The following is a 10,118-nucleotide window of genomic DNA, read 5'->3' as shown; positions in this document are numbered from 1 at the left end:
GGAGTTCCCTCTCCTTTGAAATTGACTTATGTCGATTGTGAATGGTATAATATAGGTCTATGAGTTTATTTAAACCATTATGAAACCTTTTGTGTCATGTTTGAATTTTTTTTCGGCGTAATTCTAATCACACAATTTAGTTTTTATGATTTCGTGAATCCTGATACTTAGTTTAGACTTACTGAGAACTAGTTCAAGAGCAACGCGAGAATTGACTACATACGGTTTTGCATTCCATCTTCCTTTTTAGTCTGTACTAAGTCTTTGACAGCGCCTCACCAGGCATCACTTTACGAGAAAGTATGACGTTTCACCTACGTCACTTTTTTGACAGTAACAAGTGACAAACTTATGGAACATATCTTATGAACTGATGCTAGGATGAATACTCTGCGTAAATCTAGTCACACACAAACACACACATCTTAATCTAGCTTGATTTTATGTTTTCATGAATGATAAATCCTGATATTACAGAAGGAACGGTTTCACGCGTTTAATTAGCAATTTTGAGTCTCGTTCAGTTTTCAAGTCTGTTTTATTTTAATCAACGTTAATTTTCATTCAAATTTGGAGTAATTATACTTTCGTATTAAAGAATTTAGGTGTTCCGCCTCAAAGCTGGGGTCTTCACGCATTCGTTTTTCTATAGTTTTTCGGCCCATTTCCAATACTTCAGGTGATATTGTTCTCATTGGAAATCGCATTGTCATGGCATAAACCTAGAAAAAAACAAGGTTTGGGGGGAAAAAACGCTCCTGTTATCGTTAGTTTCAGTTTTTGTTCTTGTTTCAATGTTACGTTATTATGAAATCGTTATTAGAAGGCAACGTTTTAAAAAATCATGGTGCTCTGAGGAGAATCACGCTAGAGATTATTTACCGTGGCACGCCAACATTTAGTCCAAATATCTACTAGTTCTTAAGACAAGTTGGGAAACCAAAATATTACCTCTCCGAGTCTAGGACTTAATTTCTACCCACTTTATTTCCTGAGCATGCAACTATTGCTATTTATTAAAATTATGCACTACCTTGTCGTTGTACTTTACCAGTATTCCTAGTTATCCAGCATGATTGCTAACGATAGTCCGTTGTAAAGATAAATTATCTCTAGCCGCTCTAAAAGAGAACATGCAAGAAAGAATGGAAGCGTTTGCCCGATCAGACCTATAACTACGGCTATCTAATTACGTTCATTCTTTTAAGGAACCCAATATTGTTCATTTAAACGTGTATTTAACTTTCGGCTAATTCTGAACCGTTAAGAGAAAGAGATAAGTCACTCGGAGACCCGGAGAGGTTTCAAAATTTATATCAACATTTTTCAGAAGTTTCGAGACACTCACTTCGAGAGTCTTATAAACTCCTGAAACTAGCCCAATTCAGTTCCGTTCTTACTTGAATTTTGCAAGACCATTCCAAAAGAAGTGCTCTGTTGAAAGCCTCAGCTATGGTTCGCCCGATCACAACCGAGCCGTGATTGGGTAATATCAAGGCGTTGCAATTATCTTCTTTCACCATAATTCCGATTCTCTCGCCTTCACTTTGGTTATTGACAAAGCCGTTATAAGATTTCTTAGCAATTGAAGGTTTTATCCAAAAGAAACTTTGGTGCAAGGGCTTTATTTCGTCAACTTCTAACGAGGCTGCGTAAATTGGTAATAGTTTAGAGAACCTTCAAGGGGACATTGGGCAGAGCTAAGACTAGTAGCTTACCAATTATGCAAACGAATGTTGAGTGCGTGTGAAGGATGCAGGAAGCTTCTGGCACGTGTTTGTATATTCCCAAATGAAAAGATCTGGTCACATCGTGCAATTCTGTCAGAAGACAAAGAAATTTCTTCAAACTTGGTTATAGAGGGAACAAACACAAACTGGTTTGTTCATGGGAGGGAATGGGGTGTAACAAGTATTTCAGGGTTGCCACAACAAAGTTGATACAAACCTGGAGAACCTGGAAATTTCAGGAAAATAAATTGTTGACTAAAAATTTGGAGAAAACTCAGGGAAATTTATAATTTTTTTTTGTGAAATTCAGGGAGATCTCATGGAAATGTATAATTTTTGTGAGAAATTCAGAGAAACCTTAGGGAAATATACATTTTCTTGTGAAATTCAGGGATACCTCAGGGAAATTTAATATTTTTAGCAAAATTCAGAGAAAACTCATGGAAATTTATAGTTTTCAGTAAAATTTAGGGAAAACTCAGGGAAATTTGGGAGGCTTGAGTAAGTTTGTCCTGAAGGGGTTTACTAAATCTAAAAATAACCACTCCCGTAGATATTGTTCCAATTGGAAAATGTCTTTAAAACCTGAAGAAGTCAGAGAATTTTTAATTAAAAAATCTGTGACAAACCTGTAATAATTCCCAACTCAGTTAATACTATGTGACGATTGTCTCAGTTAACCCAAAAATGCACAACTTCCGTATTTATAAACTTCGACTAACCTTTCTTGCCCTCTAACAAACGTCCTTCTCTTGTAATCTCTAAGAGATTATTTGGCGTAACCTAGAATATACGTTTAGGAGTATTTCAATTATCTGTTCAAAAAATGAACACAACAACAATATGTATATCGTTCAATGAGATTCGTTAATCGCTGATTTTCTGAACCAAACGTGATTTCTACCAAAAAAAAATATCTTAGAAGCGACCAATCATGAGACAGAGCCATTTGATCATACAAACCCCAAAGAGTAGTATTGTTTTAAAGTCGCACAGCCCGTTCTAACGAAAACCTCTATATACAACATGACAACAAACCTTTATTAAGAACTTAATTTAATATGCCATAATTATTTTCAACTAGTAGGAAAGCCACCCGGCTTTACCCGTGAGGCTGTAGGAAAATTTTATTCGTTATCGGGCCGCCATTTTTAAAGATGGCGGCAAATTAAACCAAAAAGTCATAAAGCCCGTCTAGAGGGTATAGTTGACTAAGTATTATAGCAATTGGTTGAAACGCGCTGACGTTATTCCATTAAAAATGTTTTTTCTTTTCGGATCGCCATTTTTCAAGATGGCACTGTATTGGAAAAATCTTTCGTTGAGCGTGCCTACTACTTAAGAGTAAAGTCCCTGCAAAATTTCAGCCTTCTACCTAAAGCGGGCTCAGCTGGGCATTGATTATCAGTCAGTCAAGACTTCACATTGTTACGTAACGTAATGCTGTTACAAACATTTAAATAGTTACCTCGTTGAAGTTAATTGGATAAGGCGTAATTAGAATGCGCTCCCGCTTATTATCGTCTACAAATTTAGCGCTGGCGTGATTATAAACCCTGTCGGTTAACTTGGCTTCATATAATCCCCGATGAGCTGCGGCTAACATTACTCTGTGCTTTTCGTTTTGATATGACACACTTCGTTTGATAAATGTAAATACACTTACGAATTTACTCGACTTTAAACCATACAAACTAGAATAAAACATGATTGTTTAGCAGAGTTCTGAAAAGGCACAAACTTAATTTTTGGATAAGCTGCGGATGTGGTACATACAGGTATGCTACACTCGTAGATGTGTTTAAAATTTTCCAAAGAATTACAGCAGATGTTTATATCAAAAACGCAACCACTGACGCAACTACCATGGTATATGGACGCGTCAATTTATGAGTATCATAAAAACGATAAGTATAACACTCGATCAAATGCTTTCATGAAGGCGTTTCGCTGTAAAACAATTTTCGCCACGGATAATTAAAACTAGAGATGGCCGATACCAGGCTTAACCCGATACCGATCGATACCGGTACAAACATGAACCGATACCGATCGATACCGATATGGTATCGGTTCATCCCTACAGGCGCTTACTAAGAAAGATTTTCGCTTATTAGTTGTTAGATGGCACTTTTTATATAAATGAGAACTCGTCACGATTGTAATTCATAGAAATAAGATATTATCACCATCATTACGTTACGAAAAGACCTAAAAATGTCATGTAGCGTCATATAACGCATTTTAAACGAGTATCGGTTTAGTATCGGTATCGAACCAACCGATCCGATACTATCGGGAAACCCTGAGTATCGGTGCCGATACCGATATGGTATCGGTACCGGTTCATCCCTAATTAAAACACAAAAGCCACAAGACCCGTGTATTAAATATTAAAGGAATCTGTTGAAACGTACACATGTTATTCCATAAAGAAGGTCTTTTCCTTTCAGGGCCGCCATTGTTCAAGATGGTGACGGATTGTGTAAACCTTTATTTCTGCGCGCCTACTGCTTAAGAATAACGTCCCTTCAAAAATTTCAGCCTTCTAGGTCAAGTAGTTTGTACTGTGTGTTGAATATCAAACCGCCAGTCAGCACTTTTACTTACATAGATCTAGATTATGTTACTTATGTTTTAACGTTTATGTCGGCGTGAAAGTGTCAGACATAACACTTCCGCGTCTATGGAGTATTATAAATTTACTCAGACAAACCTTGTTTTTTAGAATGATTCGTCTGCTAATGACAAGGCCTTACTATCGTCAAATTGAAACAAGAACTAAGTTTTTTAACAGATTCTTTTCTTCTCAACTTATTCTATATTGAATTTTACCATATTTAAAAGTATTAAAAAAAATTAAGCTTCACGCGTTTAATCAAAAGAAATTATTTTTTATCAGTAATAAATAAGGTATATAAACTTAAATTTTCGTCACTCGTAGTGTTGGCTGAATTTCTCACTTTTATCTATTTTAAAACTACTTATTTTAAATTGTAATTGACGTTTAGTAACGGGAGTACTAACTCGTTTAATTTATAATTAACAAGTTTCCATCTTGGCATTTTAATTGTACAGTACTCCGTTAGTTAAACATCAACCCCGAAAAATGAACCTTGAAGATTCAAACGATCAACTGGAGGAAATTTGTCCCTTAGAAATGTCCAATCTCGAGGAAGGATTGAAGTCTGCAAGTTTCGAAGCCAACGCTGATCGGCCAATGTCCTCTCACAAAGACCTTGACGTCCCAAATGATACGTTATTTGATGATAGCGATTATCATGGAGATGACTATGGTGAAGTCCCCGAAGTTGTCGCTAAGAAGCAACCCGGACCAGCTTCCAAAACCGGTAAAGATTCTACTGCCGGCGTTTTGTTTCCGGAACCTACAGTCAATGTGCCATCTAAAGATGCTTCTGAGACTTCACCATCACGTCAGCCGTCGAAGGATAAGAGAAAAACGCAACCGGCGCAGGCCAAGAGTGCCTTGCTAGACGACCAAATGCCGAACGAGGGTGCTGCTCACGATCCTAAAAAGACAAGAACCCAACTGCCGAAACCTGAAACCAAGAAGCTTCTTGGTGGTGAAGAAGCTGATGCCCCTGTCCCAATGAAGAAAACTGCAACCAAGGCAAAGATTGGACCTGCGAGTAAAGTACCTCCCAATAAGCTCCCTGCCAGAACAGTGAAAACGAAGCCAGTGGCTACCATGATAGTTGGTTCCAAAGAAAAATCTGATGATGCTCAATCCGAAGATTCGCACTCTGAGGACGTCCAACCCCTTGGTCTAAAGGGAAAGAAAGTAAAAGCAGGACCTGCATCTAAGAAGCCTGCGACAACCAGGAAGGTTGCTTCCCAAACCGTGCCTAAAGAAGTTAACGATGCGGAATCCGGAGATTCAAGTACTGAGGAGATGAAACCCACTCGTCCCAAGGGAAAGAAGGAGAAATCGGGACCCGTCGCTAAGAAGACGAAGGCTGGCGCCACGAAGCATCAACCCAGCGATTCTGAAGAGAAACCTAAACAAGAAGTGCCGAAGAGATTAGCTAAAAGTTCTAAACCAGTACTAAAGAAGCAATCCTCCGAAGACGTTGATGAGAAGGACAGTACAGCTGTCAAGAGTTCAAAGCCATTACCGAAGCCTGCCAAAACCACCACCACTACAAAGACCGCGACTAAATCTGGAAAGTCCAAAATGACGGAGAAGGAAAACTCCGAAGACGTTGAGGCAGAGGATGCACCAGGTGCTAAAAATTTGAAGCCGTTAAAAAAACCTGGAAAAACAACGACTTCAAAAACGGCAACTGAAACTGGAAAATCTAAAAAGACGGGAATCGAAGAAAATCAGAAAAAAGGTGCAGGGAAAACTGGTGCCAAGGGAAAGAAGGTTGCCTCCAAAGCCGCGTCAAAGGAAGAGTCCGACGATGCAAAATCCGAAGATTCGGCTGCTGAGGATGTGGAACCCACCATTGCCAAGGGAAAGAAAGGCAAAGCAGGACCTCCCACAAAGAATCCTAAGGCTAGCGCAACGAGGGTAATTAGTTCTTCTGACATTGTTTGTTAGTGTATACATTCTTTAATTTTTGGTTTATTATTTTTTTAGGTGAAAACCAAGGACGTAGGCTCTGAACAAGAAAACCATGAACTCCTTGTGGCAAAACGTCCTCAACCAAAAACCGGCAAGAAAACCACGAAACCTCAACCTGAAGAAGCTTCCGAACCCGATGATGAAAGTCAAGACTCAACCGAAAAAAAAGAGGAGACCCCCGAACCCAGGAAACGTCGTGTCAGGGTTAAGGTTATGTCCAAAGTTAAGGCTTCCTTAAAGAAGAAACGCCTTAGCTCTGCAAGGCTCAGCCTAACCATCGGAGGAGCCAGCACGAAACATCCCAGTACCAGAGTCATGATTCTGGCAGCTATGAAGGAACTACAGATAGGACGCACTGCCGTATCAATTCCTGCTATCAAAAGTTATCTGGAGGACAATTATAAAGTTCGAAATTACTCAATACACATCAGGAAGGCATTGCTCAAAGCTGTCGAGGACGGATTATTAGTACAAAAAACCGGACGTGGGGCAACCGGCTCATTTTTACTTGCCCCTCAAAAGCCTGTGAAGAAAAATGGTGCCAAGGCTTCGGAGGACGTACCAGTAAATTCCAAGAAAACGGTAGCTTCATCACCAGCCAAAGGAGCTCCAAATAAGAAGTGAACTGTATTCGGATATTAGGCATTGGTTGGGTTTTTACATTGAATTTATGTTTATTTTCTATGATGTTCTTCAGTAGTTTGTTATATAACTTTAATTTTTTATAATTGATCGAAATTGCAAAATAAAATTTACCTCATTTTTAGACTTAATTTTTGTGTTCACAAATTCCATCACCCTAAGACCTCAAAGGTTGAATTAAGGATTATAAACTTGTTGTTAGTTATTGTTTATTTAAGATGCATATAAATCTAATTTTCAGAACTACAGGTTTTAAGGTTTCGCATGGTTTTTAATATTGAACATATATAATAAAACTAGCGTTGTGAAAGATATTCAGTTTTCTCACAAAATGTGATTTTTTTATATATGGGAGTTTAGGTTGTTGAGTGTGTAATTTGTGGATATATTATATACAAAAACACATTTAGGCAGGAAATAGTTGCACGTAAACCACGAAACTTCGAAGTTAAAAAAAGGTAAAGGAATACTTTTGGAAATGTCTATTTAATGAATAAAAATTAGTGTAAGCCATATGACTTTCCCTTTTAACCGTTTTATGAAACAGTAAGTGGCTCTTGTTTCAAATTGCGTGTCGTATTCGTGGATAATGTACCTTCCCGTTTAGCAAACATACTCTACTGTATATTATTAAGTGGTTAATATTTGACTTGGTTATTTCGGAAAACGCACAAACTTAATTTTTTTGGAGGCTGTTTATGATAAGCTGCGGATGTGGTACATACACGTTTGCTACAGTCGTAGATGTGTTTAAATTTTTCCAAAGAATCAAAGCAGATGTTAATATCATAAAGTCACCTACCATGGTATATGCACGCGTCAATTTATGAGTATCATAAAAACGATAAGTATAACACTCGATCAAATGCTTTCATGAAGGCGTTTCGCCGTAAAACAATTTTCGCCACGGATAATTAAAACACAAAAGCCACAAGACCCGTGTACTAAATATTATAGGAATCTGTTGAAATGTACGGATGTTATTCCATAAAGAAGGTCTTTTCCTTTCAGGGCCGCCATTGTTCAAGATGGTGACGGATTGGGAAAACCTTTATTTCTGCGCGCCTAATGCTTAAGAATAACGTTCTGTAAAAATGTCAGCCTTCTAGGTCAAGCAGTTTGGGCTTTCTCTTGAACATCAATCCGACAGTCAGCACTTTTACTTACTTAGATCTAGATTATGTTACTTATGTTTTAATGTATATGTCGGCGTGAAAGTGTCAGATATATCACTTCCGCGTCTATGGAGTGTTATTCATTTTCTCAGACAACGCTGATTTTTTATAATGATTCGTCTGCTAATGACAAGGCCTTACTATCGTTAAATTGAAACAAGAACTAAAGCTTAAGTTTTTTAGCAAATTTTTTCTTCTCAACTTAGTGTATATTGAATCTTACAATATTTAAAAATATTAAAAAAAAAAAACAACTTGATAAACAAAAAACTCCTTGCGTTTAGTCAAAGAAATTATTTTTTATCAATGATAAATAAGGTATAAAAACTTAAATTTTCGTCACTCGCAGTGTTGGCTGTATCTTTCGCTTTTATCTATTTTTAACGTACTTATTTTAAATTGTAATTGAGGTTAACTAACGGGAGTAATATGACATTTAATAGATAATTAACAAGTTCCCATCTTGATATTTTAATTTTACTCCGTTAGTTAAACATCAACCCCGAAATATGAACTTTTGAGAATCAAACCATCAACTGGATGTAACGTGTCCTTCAGAAATGTCCAATCTCGAGGAAGGATTGAAGTCTGCAAGTTTCGAAGCCAACACTGATCGGCCAATGTCCTCTCACAAAGACCTTGACGTCCCAAAGGATACGTTATTTGATGATAGCGATTATCATGGAGATGACTATGGTGAAGTCCCCGAAGTTGTCGCTAAGAAGCAACCCGGACCAGCTTCCAAAACCGGTAAAGATCCAACTGCCGGCGTTTTGTTTCCGGAACCTACAGTCAATGTGCCATCTAAAGATGTTTCTGAGACTTCACCATCACGTCAGCCGTCGAAGGATAAGAGAAAAATGCAACCGGCGCAGGCCAAGAGTGCCTTGCTAGACGACCAAATGCCGAACGAGGGTGCTGCTCACGATCCTAAAAAGACAAGAACCCAACTGCCGAAACCTGAAACCAAGAAGCTTCTTGGTGGTGAAGAAGCTGATGCCCCTGTCCCAATGAAGAAAGCTGCAACCAAGGCAAAGATTGGACCTGCGAGTAAAGTACCTCCCAATAAGCTCCCTGCCAGAACAGTGAAAACGAAGCCAGTGGCTACCATCATAGTTGGTTCCAAAGAAAAATCTGATGATGCTCAATCCGATGATTCGCACTCTGAGGACGTCCAACCCCTTGGTCTAAAGGGAAAGAAAGTAAAAGCAGGACCTGCATCTAAGAAGCCTGCGACAACCAAGAAAGTTGCTTCCCAAACCGCGCCTAAAGAAGTTGACGATGCGGAATTCGGAGATATAAGTACTGAGGAGATGGAACCCACTCGTCCCAATGGAAAGAAGGAGAAATCGGGACCCGTCGCTAAGAAGACGAAGGCTGGCGCCACGAAGCATCAACCCATCGATTCTGAAGAGAAACCGAAACCGGAGGTGCCGAAGGGACAAACTAAAAGCTCTAAACCGGTACTAAAGAAGCAATCCTCCGAAGACGTTGATGAGAAGGACAGTACAGATGTCAAAAGTTCAAAGCCATTACCGAAGCCTGCCAAAACCACCACCACTACAAAGACCGCAACTAAATCTGGAAAGTCCAAAGTGACGGAAAAGGAAAACTCCGAAGACGTTGATGCGGAGGACGCACCAGATGCCAAAAATTTGAAGCCGATCAAAAAACCTGGAAAAACAACGACTTCAAAGACGGCGACTGAAACTGGAAAATCTAAAAAGACGGGAATCGAAGAAAACCAGAAAAAGGGTGCAGTTAAAACTGGTGCCAAGGGAAGGAAGGTTGCTTCCAAAGCCGCGCCTAAGGAGGAGTCCGACGATGCAAAATCCGAAGATTCGACTGCTGAAGATGTGGAACCCACAATTGCCAAGGGAAAGAAAGGCAAAGCAGGACTTGCGACTAAGAATCCTAAGGCTAGCGCAACAATTGTAATTAGTTCTTCTGACATTGTTTGTTAGTGTATACATTCTGTAACTT

At 38.9% G+C, this 10,118-nt stretch overlaps 1 long non-coding RNA gene across 1 annotated transcript; it reads right to left on the bottom strand.

The window, feature by feature from the left end:
* Nucleotides 1–414: 414 nt before the first annotated feature.
* On the bottom strand, nt 415–1,929 carry LOC149709298 (uncharacterized). Its single transcript, XR_016380299.1, has 3 exons — nt 1,719–1,929; nt 1,401–1,648; nt 415–722 (listed from the first exon to the last, which is right to left on the bottom strand). It is a non-coding gene; the product is annotated as an uncharacterized LOC149709298 (long non-coding RNA).
* Nucleotides 1,930–10,118: the final 8,189 nt, after the last annotated feature.

Source organism: Phalangium opilio, unplaced genomic scaffold (assembly GCF_054372755.1).
Source record: "Phalangium opilio isolate 3A_F unplaced genomic scaffold, DU_Popi_V2 ptg000013l_1, whole genome shotgun sequence".
Taxonomy (NCBI): domain Eukaryota; kingdom Metazoa; phylum Arthropoda; class Arachnida; order Opiliones; family Phalangiidae; genus Phalangium; species Phalangium opilio.
The sequence above is the reverse complement of the archived record's forward strand: the minus strand, read 5'-3'. Positions and strand labels throughout refer to the sequence as shown.